This window comes from Hippopotamus amphibius, chromosome 10, assembly GCF_030028045.1.
Source record: "Hippopotamus amphibius kiboko isolate mHipAmp2 chromosome 10, mHipAmp2.hap2, whole genome shotgun sequence".
Classification (NCBI taxonomy): Eukaryota; Metazoa; Chordata; class Mammalia; order Artiodactyla; family Hippopotamidae; genus Hippopotamus; species Hippopotamus amphibius.
The window spans coordinates 11,147,937-11,168,191 of record NC_080195.1 but is presented as its reverse complement, the minus strand read 5'-3'; the positions used below and the strand labels follow the sequence as shown (position 1 = coordinate 11,168,191).

At 40.1% G+C, this 20,255-nt stretch overlaps 1 protein-coding gene and 1 pseudogene across 1 annotated transcript in view; both read right to left on the bottom strand.

The window, feature by feature from the left end:
* Positions 1-20,255, bottom strand: part of TENM3 (teneurin transmembrane protein 3) — a 592,830-nt gene that overhangs the window by 366,094 nt on the left and 206,481 nt on the right. The gene's annotated exons all lie outside the window — the stretch shown is intronic.
* Positions 17,961-18,203, bottom strand: LOC130830031 (protein CEBPZOS-like; annotated as a pseudogene).

Sequence of the window (20,255 nt, the reverse complement as noted above, 5' to 3'; positions counted from 1 at the left end):
TTTTTTAAGGTTCATTTCAAATACACGATTTTGCTATTTATTATACTTTGTTAGACGGCTAAATTGTTACAAGTTTATCCATCTTCTGAATTTTATTTTTCTCATCCACAAAGATGTTATATCTTAAAAATAACTTTAATGTTATATGTAATATGCTAGCTTTACAATATCAACAGTACTTGGAAATAAATGAAATGTGCCGTATTTAGCCAACATACAGTGTTTTATTGATATACAAACAGAAAAATGTCATGTAATGAGATGATTAAGAAAAACATGAGCTTTGTGTCTTAAAGGTTATCCATTTTAGGTTACAGTAATTGATCCCAGTCACTTCAAATGTTTAAAACATTCCAAACCCTCAGCCAAATGTTGAAGAAATAACTCTGCCAGAATTTCAGTAGAGAAAATTTTAGAAGGCTGTTCAAATCCAAAGAAAAGGAAAAATATATATTATTGCTGAAAGTTGTACGTGTGTTCTGCTTTCCAACGAAAACCATAGCCAAATAAGCTTTCATTAAATTGGAACAAGATGACAAATACTAAAGCTGAAATGCATACAGTAAATTGAAACATTAAACATTACATAAGGTCTCTAATGTGTAACAAAAAAAATTTCGAGGCAGAAAATAAAAGAAAATATTTTCAATATCTTAACAGCTGTCTCTGCTTTCCCGCAAGACACACAAGTAAAATAGGTAATGGCCTTTGAAACCAAACTTCAGTTTTTAAAACAGCAAAGAAGGAATGCTGGTTAATTCAGACACTTCACGACCAAGATGCTACACATGTAGGAATATTTACAGTAGCTGCAAACACAGACTATCTGGAGACCCTTTTACCGCAGTCAGGTGAAGTGACAGACTGTCAGAGACTCACTCACCATAAACTTCACCTTCACGACAATAACACGTTGTATATAAAACTGCAAACTGGCAGGCGAGCCATGATCTTATTGCACAGCAGTTTGGGGTACATTTTCCATCTCCTATGAAGGTTATAACAAAAACTGAACAAGTAGCGCGTTTTACAGCTCAAATGGGCCATGCCTAATACAGAGATTGTGGGGGGAAAACTTGTTTTGTCATCGTCTGTAGGAGTAAGCAGATTTGCCAATTTTTTCTTCTGACCAGGTAGTTGAAATATCACCAATCACCGATGCCAAGAAAACGCATAGCTAATTTTCACATGCAAAAATATATCCTTGTAAGCAAATTGTACCAGTTATGGGAGCACCCTGCTGACTGTCACAGCAAAATGCTAATTCAAAGGGAACCACTGTTACCAGCTCCTGCCCAGTTGCTTTCACGCTAAGGAAATGCTTAAAGTGTTGAGAATTCAGTTAGGAGGTTCTATGAAGAAACAAAGTCGCGACTATTTTAAAGATGAAAAAAAAATTACCAGCTTAAGTATTCTGAAACAGTGTCTCCACTCATTCCTATCCAAAATATTTTACCAAACACATTTACTCATATAACTTGTATTTTAACTGGGGAGTGAATTTGGCATTTGATGTCTACTCATTTCTTTAGGTACCTCTTAGCTGTTACAGGTCGTGTGCAATGATTTATAAGCTTATTTAGTCAATGCATCTGAAAGCTGAGATGGTCTTCCTGAAGTGCACAGGGTAGCTCACTAGCCTGACAGGACCTGTATTTATCCATCAGAAAACCAAGTCCAGGGCTGTGCATGGTGTAAACATAAGCAGGCAATCAATAAATACTTGTTGGACGATGCTGAGTGAATTGGACTGAACTGAATCGGACTGAACTGAATTGAACTGAACTGAACTGAATTGAACTGAAGTGTGGACAACTCTCCATTTTAACTCCCAAATGATAGACCAAGTCTTTGAATTCTTCTACATAAGACCCAAAGTGTTGCCATGTTCTAAGAGGAACTTACCAAATGCTTTCCAATGCTAATGTAATGATGTCTTCTTACCCTAAAGAAAGAAACCTAGCTCTCGCTACAGATGTATCAGCTACTAGCCAAATAAAACTGAAAATGTACCACTGTACCTTTCCTCCATCTTTCCATGGCTTTGATAACCACATCTCAGGGCTTCACCAATCAAGTCTGTAGACTGTATTAACTCCCCTTTGCATGTGGTTCATTGCCAGGAATTCAGGACAGTGGGACATAAATATGTATGAGATACTTTCACGTTTCTTTGCTCCTTCCCCCCTCATAGTCAAGTTTAAGTCATCTAATGCTAACTGGGTAGGTAGTCAACAACCACTATATTTCTACTATGTGCAGTGTATATAATAGCACCACTGAGAGAGAGGGATACACAGAGGAAAGCTGGGGTAGTTGTCCGGTACCATCAATAACCCCAGGAGAGGGGTGTGTGTGTGTGTGTGTGTGTGTGTGTGTGTGTGTGTGTATCTCCTTGCACTGTCCCTGCTGTCCTTCTCTCCAGAGCAATATGCATGTGACGCATAGCCTGATACCTGTCCGGGATCTGGAATCAATCTCACCCTGACTAAAAAACAAAAACAACCCCCCCCCCAAAAACCCCACAAACCTCAATGTGCTGTAGTTTCATTCAGTGACAAGTGACCTCCATGCCGGGTCTACCCTTGTGTTTCCCTTTATAGGACACACAGACCTTGCTTTATCGCATTTTTTACAAATTGAAGGTTTGTGGCCACCCTGAGTGGAGCAAGACTATTGGTGCCATTTTTCCAACAGCATCCGCTCACTTCATCTCTATGTGTCACGTTCTGAGAAATCTCCCAATGTTTTAAACTTTTTCATTATTATTATATCTGTTATGGTGATCTGTGATGAGTGAGCTTCAATTTTACTATTGTAATTGTTTTGGCATTTTTAGTAATACTGTATTTTTAAATTAACGTATGTACTTTTTTTTAGACAATGCTACTGCGCACTTAATAGACACAGTGTAGCATAAACATAACTTTTATAGGCACTGGGAAACCAAAAATTCGTCTGACTGGCTTTATCGCCATATTCGTTTTATGTAATGGTCTGGAACTGAATCCACAATACCTCTGAGGTCTGTGTAGGGTAAGATTTTGCCTGTGTTTGATCTCTAGCCCCACTGCTTCCTACTATATTACCCTGGCAAGCACTCTTCTAACCTTTCTGGAGCCTTGGATAAGTCATCTCTAGCGTGGAGATGAAATATACATCTTAGGGTTAGAACAAAAACTTCATGTGGTCCCCAGGACACACTAAGTGCTCAACTATGTTGTCCACTCCTAGACTCTCTGTTCGTTACATTGTTCTGCTTTTCCCTCATCACCCCTCATTGAAAATTTTTACTGTCAAAACGACTTGCTACCTGTCCTCCTAGTCTGTTCATATTTTTTTCTCAGATTGAGTCAGGATCTCAGTGGGGTCTCATTTCCAGTCCAGATTCATCTAGGTTTTCCTCTTCCTTGCACAGTTAACTCTTCTTAATTCCTAACACATAATGATGTGTACAGTTGCATTTGACTATACATGTGATTTCATGATTCCTTTATCGTTAATCTCATGGTTTTTCGTTTGTATATTGATTGGAAGGAATTGTTTCTTTTGTAAAATCCAACCTAAACTAGGTTGCATTTGAAGGAAGTCATAGATAAATACAAATCTTTTTTGTTAAAAAAATCTAAAGGATTTTACAGGAAATTCATAATCAACCTGAAATAATTTATGTTAACTAAAAATGCACAGTAATTATGATAATCCCTATTTTTGCTTGATTACCTGGTGCCAGCCACTGTTATTCTATTTAAGAATCACAACTATTCTGTGAAATAGATTAGATATTGTTAGTCCCATTTAAGGGGTAAAGAAACAGGCACAGAGGATTTTACCAATCAGATGAAAGTCTCATAGCCGTAAGTGGCAGACAGAATTCAAACTCAGGGCTGTCTGACTCCAAAGACTGTATTCTTTAACTGCCTCTAGAAATATAAGGCTTCATCATAATAGTGAAATTTCACTTAAACCCCCACACTCCACAAAGATGTGGATAAATTGGATGGGAGCTCAAGGTAAATCCAGGTGATGAAAGGAACAGAATGAGTGATGAGAAAATGAGAAAAAATCCAAATGTGCTTAGGTTGGGGAAAAAAGTGAAATATGACATAACTGTTTATGGAGCAAAATGGAATTATTATAGTGGTTTAAAACAGCATAATCTAGGGAGAGAGAAAGAGCTGGCCCTACGAAAAGAAAATTTTAGGCAAAATCTTTCCTAACTACCCCAAAACCATTTTACCTTGAAGAACTTCTGGAAGGAGTGAAAAATTATCACCTGGGGCATTTTAGACAATCCAGAGAAATGTGAAATAAAATAATTCTGCACAGGCAGAGAGAAACCAAATGACCTCTTGGTTCTTGTCAAACTTTAATTTTTGTTTTATAAATAAAACATTTTTATTTTTAAAAAGTATATGCATTTATTCTTCAAGCCTCTTGGGTCTCCTGGCTAAATAACACATTTTTAACCTTTAATGTTTTCATTTCCCTTTTAATGGGCTTAGTAAGTAAGCAACCCCCAAAATGCATAAAGAAAGCAACAACTAAACGAAGTATTTTAAGCATTATATTTCAGACTAAAAGGAGGTTGGAATGTTCTTGGTCTAATTAGACTTATTAGACAGTGCATTAACTTAGTACTTTTATTCTGCATATTTAGCCACGAGGGCAAAATTCTGCCCAAGTGATTTTTAGCTTTTAATCCTCGGTTAATGAATACTCCCCCAAAAGGATTTTGAATCTTTTAAATTTTACTTTTATTTTTGCGGTAACAAACATTGATCGTGATAATGCGTTGAAAATTTCTAGCCAAAGCTGCTAATGGGTTAATCTCCTGAAAGAACCAGACTGTATAGGGGGCTCAATGTTATTCTTAAAATGCTTAGTATATCCATTTGTTTCAGAAGTGTCATATCAGGGACAAACCAATGTGTTAAAAAGCATCTGATAATATCGCTGAGGGATTAATCTCACAGACGAGATCATCAGCACGGTTATCTCTGGCATTCTGTTTGCACACAGTTCCATTTCAAGCATGAAAAGCCTTCTCAGGCCAAACTATGAGAGCCTGTGTATTGAATGATCTGCCACCATCCCCTATTTAATCCTGCAATTGAAGCCACTAAAGGGATATAGCCAAGTAACAAGATGAATGAATCGTGACCTCCAACTTGCAAAAAAGACAACCCAAACCATTTATCTTTCTGGCCTGTATGGCATTTTATTTTTAATCCAATATTCCTATCACTTCCCCTCAGTCTGGGAATCACAGATGGATCAATGCCACATTAGTGAATACTTGAAATGCGAGCTGGGCATGTAGGCAATCCATTGTTTATGCTTTAAGAATATTCTGGTTCCATTTAGTTAATCTGAAGTCCAGAATCAGGAACGCATAATTAAAAATCAATTTAATTCTCTAGACTACACTTTCAAGCAACTGTGGAAAGCTTGACATAAAATAATGCAGTGTCTATGAAAAATGAAAGAGAGAAACGATGCAAACAGAAAACGTAGAACTTCATGCCTCAGAGCTCACACTGAATTCTCGGAAATTATACAGCTCTTAAATGCAAAAAAGCTGCACTTCAGTTATTAAGATGATAAATTCCACCCCCATTCATTGGTTACTTGCTTGTCACTACATCACTTTGGCATGTGCTATTCTGTTTTGTAGAAGCTGAGTGGAGGTAACCTGATCGATAGGTGGTCAGTGCACATTTATATAACTTTTTGCTTCTGAATGCACATATATTTCAATTGTGTAAGGACAATTGTTTGTATAGTGAAGTGGGTGGGCAGGTGAGCAGAGATGGGGTGGATAAACCTACTCTTCTCTGCTGCCAATAAAACTCCCCTAATAGAAAACACTCTCAGATTTTTTTCCCCAGAAAAATAAATATGAACTAGGCAGCAAGAGAAACCAATGAGTTGTTCCATAAGAAGTTACAGGCCAAGCTTGGCTCTTGTAGAGAAGTTAGATGCCTTGGTGACCTTCCTAAGTAACTACCCTGTAGGTTTTCAAATAGCCCAAGGGTGGTGTTTATTTTATTCTATTAACTAAATTTTGTTTTGAATCACCACGTGCTACCTAGGAACGATTCTTCCTTGAGATTACAACTATAAAAGTGTAATTATTCTCTGCCCTAGCATGTGGTTTCTGGTCAGTGAATAAGAACTCTAAATGACTCTTGTGTCACAATATCAAGTTGGCCACATTTCAGTTGGTATCTATTAAAGCCAATGGTTTTGAGATACGGAAGGAAACTGTTAATGCATATTAGAGGTATCATTACTGTTATGAACATGCCAGCAATCGTCTGTGATAAAGTGCCATTGACTTCCTGCCAACTCCCATGGATTGGTGACATTTTGTTAACCAGTCTACTGAAAAAATCTATAACAGGCTATTAGATGGCATTTAAAAATAATATCAAGCAAGGAATCAAGTGAAAGGAATCGTGTATCTTAAAAGATGATAACTGCAAAGTCCATTAGCTATGTTTGTCAATGTCTACTCTGTGTAATTTAATTATTGCGTTTATTATGAAATTCTAAGATAAAAAGTATCTTCTGGGCAGCATACGTATGTTAAATAAATTAGCTGTGTGCAAGGATCATTTCTATATTTTGATTCTATAATATCCGCATACCTTCCTAATCACCTCATTTTCTTTAACTCTAGTTTTCTGTCTGTTATTATTTTCCTGCTTTTCTTTTTGCTTTTATGTATGTCTAAAGATGCCTATATTAATGGCTTGTGAATAGAGTCAGGACTATTGTAGCATTTTGCTTTTTTGTTTTTTAAAATACTATTAATCCATCAAGTTTTTATTGCAGCAATACAACTCTCTTAGATGACAGGTAATATTGAAGTAAACACTCTCCTTCCTAATGACCTGTCAACAAGTGCAGGAAAATAAGGAGCAGCAGGATTCAGAGGTAAAGATTTAACTAAACTAATGTGTCGCTTAAAAAGATGTTTTCTGTTAGTTATTTTTAATGATGTGCTGTGTAGAGATGGTGATGGAAATGGATCTCATTAAGAGGAAACACTCTGATGGTATCTTTTATCCCACTAAGACAAATTGCCATTTATTATTCTTTGCTGTCTCTTTCCCCATTGGATCTTTAACTTCAGTCTACACAGACACTCACAAATCTCACCGACCCTTAAAATAAATGTCTCTGCATATTTAGTTCCTCTCCTTTCAATTTTGCACCCCAGATAGCTCTTCTCATTCACTATTAAACTTCATTTAAAAATAGCCAGGACAGCTTCTTCTGGTTTCTCACTGCTTCCTCACTTACGTCCTACATTTGGAAGACCCACTTCCTCAAGAAACTGTCTGCCTTAATTTGTGTAACAATGTACTCTCTTTAGTCTGTCCCTATTTCTCTACTGTTCCTCACCTGTGTCCTTTTCTGTTTCCACCCTCACCTCCGAATGCAGGTCTCCCTCCGGATTTGGTGGCTTTCTCCTCCGTCTCCTCCTCCTGGCTCTCAGTACTCCCCCCAGAGCGATAACTCTTGGCTCCATGGCGTCATCTGTCTCCCCAAGTCTGCATTTCCAATCCCCACCTCCCTCCTGAGCACCAGCTCTGCTTTTCCAGAAAATGCTGGTTGTGGATCAGTGGCTGGACCACGTAGCCAAACACATATTTCAAGTGACATGTAATTAAATCCATGAAAGTTACATTGGGGTGTGAGCTTACCATTTATTTCATCTTGCGGAAATGATCTCAAGTTGGGTGGTAAAGTGAAAAAGATGGTGAGTGAATCAACATTTACTGTTTCACAGTTCAAGCTATTCCACAGATTTCATTTTTCCCTCTCCCTAGTGATACCAGATGTGTTAATGCCTCTTATTAATTACCTCAACTCTGTATGGTCGAGCAGGTGGTTATAATGATGACGGAGAGCAGCCTTGAGGAAGAATTACCCTTAACTATTTAAATCCCATAGCCCTTATACTGAAAGTGTGACTTTTTAGAAACTTGTGTTAAAAGAACATAATAGATAAAAGAGCCATTCCAAAAAAAAAAAAAAAAAGAGCCATTCCATTTGGTATATCAGTAACTTGAGAATACTTGCGGTTGAATTACAAGTGAAGTGAACTAAAAAGAAGGGAAAATGCTAGCCAGATCCAATCTCCCGAGCATCTCTTTTAAAATGAAGGAACAAAATGTTTAAGCAATTTGTTCAATTTATGCCTGAAATTGCTTTAAATTAAATATTATGCCATATATCCCCATTGCATTTCAGAAGTTAGTTTTGGGTCCATTTTGTAGAGGAAGAAGCCAATTATAAAATGGCTAAGTTCAGAAACACAGAGGAAATGTCTACTGCATTAACCGATAGACGTTTATTAAGTGCCAACTGTATGGACGATGGTGCCAATTCTTTATTTAATGTAGAAAGCTTCCTATTCATTTATCCCTGTCATTTATAAACAGAGTAAACAGAGAATACAGTACATTGGAATTGACCTTTGAGTAAAAGATGCTACAAGCTAAATAATCATTAAATGCCATTAAATTTATTGAATCTGCTCAGTTACTAAAAATGAATGTTGCCTTGTAATTGTGCATCAGTCTGAGTAGTGAGGCAACATGGCTGCAGCATCATTTCTAACAGCTCTGCAGCCGTGTTACTGTGATGGAGATCCCCTAGGGGCAGAGGCCAGTGTCTTACTGGACCGTGTCTATTCGGGGGCACTCAGCCATCTGATGAGAAAAATATATAAGTGGAGCGAGTCCTATTGGAATCATTAGGACACCTGGATTTGATTTTAACCTCTGAAATTTAATAGATATGCAACTTTGTACAAGTTAATTAACTTTTCTAGGACTCAGTTCCTAATCTTTAGAAGACTCGCCCCTCCTCCTTACTCATGGGCCAGGTCATAGCTTCACGGGATGGTCAAAGAATACATATGAAAATCTCTGAACATGGAAGAACAGCTCACAGAGGCAGATATGATTTTTATTATTAGTCTAACATGAAAGTCTCTAAAAGTATTTTATTTTCTGTGCTAAAATAAGTTTCACAACATTTTGAAAACATCATTGAAGAATAACATGCAATTAGAAAAGGGACAAGAAACATGGGAAAGAAAGATTAGGGCACAGAATTAACAGCTATTAAATTTTATGAAATGAATAAGCATCTACCATACTCAGGATATTGTGCTGGGCTGGACAGGAATTACGAGGTTAATATGGCAGTGGACATCATGGCATTCTGACCTAGTACTGGGCAAAAGCTAACCATCCTCCTCATACAGACTAGGATCTCTAAGTGTTGTAAACAAGTCAAAGAAAGCCAAAGTGATAGCCATTTTGAAGCAGATCAATAAAAGCCTTCTGATAACAAAGTCATTTTTGAGATCGTCTATAAACATGGACAACTCGTCAATATTCTGTAATAACCTATATGAGAAAAGAATCGGAAAAAGAATGGGTATATGTATATGTATAACTGAATCCCTTAGCTATACACCTGAAACTAACACAACATTGTAAATCAACTATACTCTAATATAAAATAAAAATTAAAAAAAAAAAAGAACATAGCCAAGATTTTGAAGCGGTAGAGGCATGGGGACAGAAGTGTGTTTTAGCCTGAAGGGATCACCTAAGGAAAGACACAGAGCTGAGAGGGCGTGATTTCCCTGGAGCACACAGGCAATTCAGGAACGCCTCCAAACACACTGCAGCCACGTTCTACTGTCATCACATTGCTAACTCTCTTGCAGATCAGGGCACTTTATCAGCAACCTCAAAACTGACATGGCAGTCCCGCTTTACGAAGCTGATCATCTCCTCCCGCGTTCCAACCAGGTAAACCAACAAGAGCCCTCCGAGGAGTCCTTGGCAACATCGGCAATAGCAAAGAGGCCCTGGCTCCCTTCAAGAACGGGCTTCTGCAAAGTTCTTCATATTTATAATGTTCTGTGTCTCAACTCAGCATCACACAGATAAAGCCCAGAGGAAATGTATCAGTTAATAAATTATTAAACTGCTTTCCTTTAAAAAACATCAGGACTGGGCAGTACAAAGACTTGCCAGGGTCTGTCAAATGCAAACGGATCTGTAAATCTCAAAAAGAAGAATTATCTGAGCTAAGGAACAGCTGGCCCCGCAGATCACATAGCCCACCTGGGATCCCCCTACTACAGCCTGTCACTCTTACAGAGTTTAATGCTAATACAGTCAATGAAACATAAAACCAGACCAAGGGAGGTGGGCTCTGGGCACCCTTGAAGGAATTATCTTACGCTTCATAAAATGACTTTTAAAGAGTCATCTACTAACACGTAGCTTTGAAACTGCAGCCTTATGCTTGCACAGAAATAATAACTGATGTTGGTGACTTGTTTACAGGGTGATGCATAGTTACGCAAATTTCTGCTTTGTCATCTTCTTTGTGAAATAGTTACATTTCAGATTTCTTTGCTTGTGTCACATCCACTGAGCTAAAATTACTAATTCTTAAAAGTATTACAGGTCATTTTTCCCCCAATGGGTAAAATGGCTTAAAATTACTTTAGCTCCATTTTGAAGTCTAATTTCTCTGGCCTAGGCATAGTTCCTTAACCTCTTTATTTCCTCCATGAAACCCAAATTGGCTCACTTTGCAGAAATGGCTACAACAGGGGTCTGGTTTTGATAAGTTGTTTGAACGTGTAATTTCTGAGCAGAGTTGGTGGGGCAAGTGGGAAGGCCAGCGGGTTTGGGGGGATCAGATGAGTCAAAACACAAAACTAGTACTTTCATCTATGCCTGCCCCCCTTCCCGACACAGGCAACTATACTTACAGTCAAGATGAAAAGTTGGAAAGCATCCCAGTTTCATTTAAATGGGAACAGAGATTTGACATGTTAATGATGTGGGATGTATTGAGAACAGCATCTTCCTTTTTTCCTCCTTTATGACTTTAGACGTTTCTGTAGGGACCTTACCATTTAATTGATGTTTAAAATTTCAGTTATGAAAGGGACCAGATTTAAGAACACTGACTAGGGACAGCAGGGCAAAAGAAGGTCTTCAAGCCACCGTTACCTAGAGCATCAACTTCATCTTCTCCGTACTGGTTATGTCTGCTCTAGTTACAATATCCGCTCCTTTTGGTCACTGGTTCTTCACTGTTTTAAAATGGTTCTCGGGTTCGTGATACAGATAAATGTTTCAGAGAAATGGAATCTAAAGTTTAGTTCATAAATCACATTCAATTTCATTTATGAACTAAACTTTAGATTCAAAAGCTTGATAATACAACAAAAGAGTAGCAAATTTCCAGATGTTCCATGAAGTTAATCTTCTACCAAACGTCCAAGGAAAAAATTACATGTAAAACAAGAAGTGTGTGGCTCTGTTAGTAGGAGGGGTGTAGATTCTGTAGATGCTTGGAAGTCAGGCGGAATATGTCACATACACAGTGTGAGAGGACGAGGAAGGGGTAAAAGCTGCTGTGTAATCTCCTGCAAAGTATCTCAATGCTTAAGCCTCCAACCTTTACCTGTTAAATGTGGTTAATACTTAAACATACTCTGTAAGATGGTTTTGAGGATTAAATGAGATAACACAGCAAAAGACTCCACACAGCTTCGTGCACAGAACCGCTCACTCAATATTTAGCACATCAGTATTGTCAGTATCCTCATCATCAGAAGTGTGTTTTTCGGGAAAATAGCATAAAAGAAACAGGATTCCGGCAGCTTGATTCAGCCATGACAGAGGATGGAGAGGGAAGGGTGATAAGTTAGGGAGACCAGGTAGGAAGTGGTTCCTGGATTCCCAATAAGTGGTGATGGATCTCTGAGCTAGGGTAGGAAGAACTGGAATGCAGAAGAAGAGCTAGCTATGGAGAAAAGAAAAGGAACCCAGGGTATCCAGATGGTGGAAAATACCATAATTCCCAAGAGTTAATAAGCTCTTCATAATTTGTGAAAGCCCATTCTCCATTCAGGGGAACAGATGTATGTTTACATATTTACTTAACCACATGGAGGAAAGCAATCCCAGAGCAGGACTGAATTATTTTTGTACATTTCCAATTATTATTCCTTAGAATTTAAGAATTCTGTTTTGTATTTCATTCTTTCTTTTCAAAGCACAAACACTTTAAAAAATATATAAGGTAAAAGCCCTACGCCTTCTGGATTCACAGTTCCCAGACTTTCTCGTGAGATTCTCTTTTGTGAGAACCACCCCATTCTTGGGTAGGTTATTGACTATTCACAATTTTTAGGTTCCTAATCATACTGTGCTATGTTTACTAAAATTTTTGAGCCAAAGCCACAAAGATTCTTTTGTGAATTCTGATTGATTGCACGATTGATCTTCTCCAAACAGTAACTCACTGTTGGGCTCTGTATTCGCCTTCTGTTTCTTACATTCTAAGTCATTAAACACTGAGATTTTTGCCGCTTATGACATAATAACGTGACGTTAATTTATAATATCCTTGGTAGAGTTTTCATCTTTTTAAGGTAAACAATACTTTTCCTAGGTATGGGATCAAAGGTGACAATTTTTAAAATGCAGTCCAGATGTCAGTTTAGTTACTTCATAGGAATGCCATTGGGAAAAAATGGTAATATGAATGATAATTTATTCTTTCAAGAGGGAAAAAACCATATCTCACGAAATAATTAAGATACATACACCTGTCATCTACTAATTATTTTAAGAATTTCTCAATTTATATCAGTTACTTGAATTAATCGGTCTTAGAGGCAGAGAAAAGGATAAACAGACAACTTCATAAAGATTCCATTTTTTTACATTTCACTTCTCATTCATTTTACTTTTATTTATTTAAAGTAACTTTTAACAGAAGCCCCTGCAAAATACCAAGTATTGCAGTGAATTTTTGTTGAAAAGAGTAATAGTAACCTGTTAGAAGATACAAAATAAAACTTCCGTTCGCCAGGTTTCCCTCATGAGATCCCTTGCTGGTACATACACATTCCCGGCTCAACCTTTCCTTGATTTAATGTTTGGATGAAGTCTGAGTTTCACTTTGACAAGCAGAAGGAGGTTTCTTTCTGGGATGCAGGATGATGCGTTTGTGCTAAATCATTTAATATATGCAAAAATGAGTCAAAAGCTGAAGAACACTTTGCTAACACGTCTCAGGAAGCTCTTCTTTGGTGGGGGCGGGGGGTGGTCTGTCGATCTATCTTTTAAATTCCCTTGCACCGGGGCCAGGAGAATGCTAACTATTTTCAATAGACAACCCGGACCGCTGTTTTGGGGGAGATGGGGCTTGTTATTCAGCTTCGAGACCCAACACTAGTCTTCAGCACTTGTAGCCAAATAAAGCCGGGGGTGGAAAAGAAATGTGGAATGCAGGCAGAGGGAAGAAAGGGGAGCAAGAAAAGAGTCATGAAAAGACTCTGTGAAAAGGAAGAGTGATTAGAGGAGGGAGCAGGCAGGAAACGGCAGAGACAAGGGAAGGCTGCGATGTGAGGTTCAAGTTGCCGGAAGAGAATAGCTGTACTTTTGGAGAACAGTGAACATCCACTCTGCCAGCAAAGCAAACACTAATATTTCAATATTGGTGGTGTTTTTAAAAGCCAATGCAAAGAAGCTAAAACAGCGCGTTCATCCTACTTATTGTCTAGCTTGTTCAAGGGCTACTTTGGTACAAATTGTCTGGGGGGACTGGCGATAAACATACCAAAGCATTTCTTTCTTTCTTTTTTTTTTTTTTTAAGAGGAGAAACTTTATTTTTCATTTTAGTTTTTGGCTGTGCTGCACGCCTTGCGGCCTCTTAGCTCCCCTACCAGGGACAGAACTCGTGCCCCCTGCAGTGGCAGCGTGGAGTCTTAACCACTGGACCGCCAGGGAAGTCCCCACCAAATGCATTTCTTTGTTTACACTCTTCGTTTGTAAACACGCATAACCAGAAAATTCTTCAGCAGCACCTACCTGCATTTACTCTGCAATCTTCTCTCCAAGTCCTGGTACTAAATGAAGAACAGTTGATACTTGCAAGAAAAAGAAAAAAAAAGTTGAACGGCACAAGAAAAACGTCTTGAAAGAAAACTTGGCCAATATTTCCGAGCATAAACACATGAACTCCCTTCCCTTGTGATTCTGGCTCGGAATAAAATGTCACATGTGCGTCGTATGTATCTCTTCATTTGACAAAATCTACTTCACAGGGCGAGTGTGAAAGATGTGAGCATCATCACAGAGCCAGTTTCCAAGGCGCTTCTCAAATCCCAGGATCCGTCAAGAGTGAAACCTTCAGGCCACGTTTCTCAGCCCGATGTGGATGGTAGGAGGGAGGAGGCGAAAATGCCCCCCTGTTTGAGGGTGGGCAAGGTGGAGTGAGTTTAAATGCCCACACCGTCCGTCCATGGAAACAGTCCTGCCACTGCTCAAGCCATAATTATCTGAATTTTATATACAAATTTTAGGACAAAACTGTTGCTTGTCACACTGACACTCTCTCCTTGACCAAACTTATTCTTTTTAACCCTAACTTTCTCTTTTATTTGTCTATTTTTATTTCGATATAACTGACATATAGCATTATATTCATTTCAGGTGCACAACCTAATGATTTGATACTTGTATTTACTGCAAAATGACCACCACAGTAAGGCGAGTTAACATCCATCACTATACTTCGTTACGCAATTTTTTTTTTTTCTTGTGAAGAAGACTTTTAAGATCTACTCTCTTAGCAACTTTCAAACACATGATACAGCATAATCACACTCTTCCGGGCCCTCTGCCTCTCCCTGCGGGGCCTGCACAGCCTGGTTTTAGCAAGACTCCTGCCACATCAGTTTAGAGAGCATCCCTTACCCTCCACAACTGTATACATCCTCATCGCTACCCACCCACCCCCACTCCCACCCCCACCTTTGCTTTATAAGACCTTGGCCTGCCTTCAGCAAGAACCCTGCTAAGTCAGTTTAACAAGAACTCCCCCATGCTTGCTATCTCCTCCTGGTAACATTCCATCTGCCAGTCTCCCCTAACCTGCTCCTCGGTGATAAATCCCTAACTGCTGTTGTATTCAGAGCTGAACCCAAATATAACACTGCGATTGCCTGACACCTCTGGCAATTGTCCTGACTGAGGCCTTCCTTACCATTTCAACAAGTGTCAGAATCAGGTTTTCTTTAACTGTATCAACTGTACGTGGTCCCAGACAAGGAATGGAAAGGTGGTGAGACACACACAAGGGCGCGAGGCACGGTAGGGCGCATGACCGCAACATCAGGGGTCAAGACATCCCCTGGATTTGGCATCAGGTGACCTGAAAACCGTTAGCTCACGAGCCAGAAGTGTGAGCCAGACAACGGGTTCGTGAAAAGCGGTTTTTAAAGATCAGATGAATTGGGGGCTTATGGCTTCCCCGCTGCCTGCCTTCTGAGCTCAGAGTTGATCTGGCTGAAGGACGAGGCTCGTATCCTGGATCACAGAGGTCTGGAAGCTGTGCGGCAGACTTAGTGCCAAAGATTTGAAACCTAAAAAGGAAACAGCATCAGGAGTGAGCACCCAGGTGATGAGTTTGGAACATGAATACGTTACAAGAGGAAGAAAGTCCCTCTATACACTTCCTGCACACGCCCCTCACCCCCACCGCGAATAAGAGAGGGGTTGAGCCTGGCTGGGAACGATGTTGTGAGCTGAGCTATTCTGAATGTGAGACATGCCTCAAAACAACTGCGTGTAATCTGAAAACATCCAAAAGATATGAAGTAGTGGAAAAATACCAGACAATCCAAGTCAATTCAATTAATGTTCTCTAGTTTAATGTGATTAAAACCATGATAAATGACTAATGCGCAGTTTCTTTGAGAATCTCCTTCTTCTAGACAATGAGGAAAATGGTCTAAGCAACTAAGAACCAATCCAGATTTCATCATTCTCTACCTACTTGCATCTAAATATGATCTTATCTTTAGCAACAAAATTCTTTGGCGCTTTTAAGGAACTACAGATAGTTGATTAAATCCACATTGTAACTAATTATCACACAATTCCCTCTTCAAAAAATTGTATCAGAGCATTATCCCAGGACGTTTCTCTGCCATTCCTATTCGAAAAGCAGAATTCATATTCTAATTCTGATCTTGAGATGTCCAAAATATTTACTCAAACCTTTCCTTTGCAGCAAAAAATAAGCAAACTCTGCATGAGAGCCCTCCTTTCCTTTGGATAAATAATACTCACCTCTTTTTTTTTTTAATACTTTATTTATTTGGTTGCTCTGGGTCTTAGTTGTGGCAGGCGGGCTCGTTAGTTGCGGCTCACTGGCTCCTTAGTTGTGGCACGTGAACTTTTAGTTGCAGCATGCATGTGGGATCTAGTTCCCTCACCAGGGATCGAACCTGGGCCCCCTGCATTAGGAGTGTGGAGTCTTAACCACTGCACCACCGGAGAAGTCCCCAATACTCAGCTCTTCAGTAAGAAAACAATAACCACAGCACCTTTCTGGGAGTTTTCTATCTCTATTCAAACCTCCAGTCCTAAAAAAAAGTCAACTGTTCTTATTCTTCCCCCATATCATTACTTTTCCCTTAAGGGTACTAACCCAGCCTGGGGCCCCAAGTCTTTTGTCCACACCTGCATGGTCCTTCATCCTTACACGTTGACACAGATATAACTGGAGTGGCCAGGAAGCTAGGAAGACACACGAGGGATCAATTCATCTTTGGCAAGGGAGTTGACTAATAGGTTTTTTCCTGTCTCTAATTTCTGTGATTTTCCTTTGTCAGGGGGATTCTCAGACCAATTCTTTCCTAGTTGTCAAAAGCACCTGCTCTCATGCCTGGGTTCAGCACAGGTCAGGCCCTTATACAGCTGTCTGATCTCATCCCTGGTCAGAGCACACACTTCCCTCTGGACCACATCAGTGGAAAGGCTCCAGTACAAGGAGGCTTCTGGTTCACACGGGTCTTTGGCTGAGAGCAAGGAGGCAGGGAGAGCGGCCGTCCATCCCACAAACTCATCAACCTCCCCCATGAGCTGGGGGCCCAACAAGAGGAGGTTTGAGATGAGGTCAGGAAGGCAGAGAGGGCACGCGGCAGAGACTTTCAAAAAGATTTTCCTAAATTATTCTGGGATGTCAGCCAAAGCCTGGGCTAACCTCAGTTGCGTCACTGGTAAACGAATTGCCCGCCTGCTGAAATGGCAAAGCAAGATGTGGCCTTGGTTAAATTTCGGGAAACTGGTGAGTTTTGTGAGCTGCGTAAACTCTCACAGTTGGGAGACGTTTGAAATAACGATGTTGAACATCTTTCCCTCTGTGAGTTTATTTTTTACATGGAGTTCAAGGTGTTTGTCTTGATATTATCGAAACTCCTTATAGCATCATTAGCAGACGTATAAGCTACGCACCAGCACAACCGATCCACAGCAGGACACGTGCATTTATCCAACATCGTGTGTGAGTTCAATCCAAATCCACACACAGGCATCACATGCTTCTTCCATGCCGGGCACTGTAGTAGCCACTGGGGATATAACAGGAAGCAAAGCGGCCATGGTACCTACTATCATGGAGTTTCTCCCTTAACCTCTCCTCTGCTTTCACTGTAGCTGAACCTTAACTAGCTCTTGCAGGAATTCCTGCACTAGTCCTTTTTCTGAAGCAGCGACTGTAGGCCAAGCTGCAGGCCAAGCGCCCTGGTAACACTCTATACGGATCATCTAATTTATTCTGTTCAACAGCCTCGTGAAGTAGGCGCTATTATTATTATTATTTTTTGAGAACCACTTTATCTCGAGTAGTATAAACATAACTCCATTTATAACGTAAATGAACCTTCCATCAATTTCTTCACAGTTAGCTCAAAGAATAAAACCTCTGACTTAATTATAATTTTCATTTGGTCTTAAATATTCTAAAATCCATCCATGTGAACTATGGAATTGTAATCTTGCCTGCCACTACAAAATAGGGCAAACCTTGATCGGTGGTCAAACTCCTAATTTTTGCTGTTCAGCCGTTTTTCTTGATCTTACTCTCTGATTCCGTACATTCCAGGGTGTTTGATGCGTCTGTAATAAACTTCCAAGATGAAGGGAAATTTCTTGCTCGTGGTTTGCCTGAAATCTTGGCTTGTGTTCCTCTTTTTAAACAAAAAATATGCTCCAAAAATGCCCTCAAATTCAGCTACTCAAACTCCTTTAAAGATTTTCTCTCCCAGGGGTTCCAGAGTGCGGGCCATCACATCTGAGCAAGGTCTGGAGCTGCTCCCCACCACGTGTGGCAGAGGCGGGCCGGGCATGGCAGCAATCTTCGCTGCGATGACTAACCCCAGACTACAGGAGGAAATCGCGACACCAGGGGATGAAGAAAACTGTCGGAGGCCACGGAACTAGTTAGTGGTGTAATCTGAATATGGGATCAGGCAGGCTAACTCCAGAGCCAGACTCTAGACTCTAGATATAGGTATAGGTGTAGGTATATGTATATGTACAAATTTTTAAAAATTTATTCTTAAAATTTATTTTATTAAAGTCTAGTTGATGTACAATGTTGTGTTATTTTCTACTACACAGCCAAGTGATTCAGTTATACACACATACACACACACACACACACATACATTCTTTTTTCATATTCTTTTCCATTACAGCACATATTTTTAAAGCATAGCTCTGGCCATGTTTTTCTCCTCAGAGACCTCCTCAGACTCTTTGCTAATTATTGAATTACGCACAAAGTCTTGACTAGTGTGAAAAGCCCCATTCAGTCTTTCTTCAACCGACTGTTGCAATTTCCTGGCCACAACCTATGGGTAGCACGTGCTCAGAGGACTTGGACTGTTCCCTTCCCCCTGCAAAAGCCTGTTTCTTCCTGCCCCATTTCTGCCCCGTTTTTATGCTCTTCCCTTTTCCTGAGTTGCCCTCTAAGCCACCTCCTCCCTTGGACTGTTTTAAATGAAAGCCCAAACGGATGCTATTTCTTCTTGCGTAGAATCAGCACATGCTTTGTGGGTGCCTTGTTATGCACGTACCTTCTGCCACGTCCTCAGTTACTGTTGAATCTCAGGGGAAATAGTGTGTTAGAACGTGGAGCTGAGCTCTGAAATCAGGTTGGCCCCAGACTGATTCCAGCTCTTGCAATTTTTAGCTCTGGGGTCCTGGGCCAATTGGATCCCATCTCTCCCTGCTCCAAACCCTCTCACGGCTTCCCACTGTAATCTGGGGCAGACGAAGGACTTCTGGAACCCAATGTAATTTTTTTTACAAATTCACATTCCTTTAAAATCCAAGCTCGGCCAAGTCCGGCTTTCTTGGCCAACCTTATTTCATAAGTCACACTGGTCCTGAACACTAAGTTACCCTTCAGCGTCCTGCCTTCAGCGTCTCAAGTGCTCCAGCAAGCGTTCCTCAAGTCTTCACAGCGCTTTCCTTCTACCTGCAACCTCTCCTGCTGCCTCCTCTGACTCACTCATTCTGACCCGCAGAGTCTCAGCTTTAAAGTTGTCACGTTTTCAGAGAAGACTTCCTTGACCATCTGACCCAAAGACCTCCCTCCCTCCTGCACCCTGAAACCCCCTCTCACTGCAGCCAGTCCCTTTCCTTAGATGTGGAGTGATCTCATGTGTGTGGTTTCCTTGTGGAAGATCTGTTTTTCCCACTAGACGTATAAGCCCCCATGAGGACAGGATGTATCTGTTTGGTTCGTCACAGCAGCACAGGGAGATGCTCAAGACAGACAAAGAGATAAATCTCTTTATTCCTCAGTTACCTCATTTATAAAATAGGAATAACAATAACCTACCGCTACTGCTCTTAAGAAGCTGAGCACAGAGTCTGCAGGGAGAAGCTGACTGATAACTGGGAGCACCCCCACCTCCACTTCTGAACTGCAGTGCCCTCAAGGGAGCTGCCTTCTCTCTGTATCCTCCCCACGACCAAGCACAGAGCTTTGAGTATCATGCATACCCATCAAGGCCTGCTTTAACTGAATTCAGCTATGCCATCTGAAAACCACAACTCTTCATTTTTGCCAAATGTGCTTGACTTGACTCATATACGGAGATGTGCCCCTCCGTGATCACGTGATAAAACGTCCCCTCAAACTTCGCTGTTGTGATCAACTTGAGTACACACAGAGGCTTGTACAATACTGTCTTCACCAGGCTCTCTTGTTTTCACACACTGGGAAGAATTTTCCTTGGGAAATTTTCTTCTGAATTAAAAATTTTAAATCATATATATCATCAGATAGTTACATGATTCGTTTTGTATACATATTATATCACAGAGAA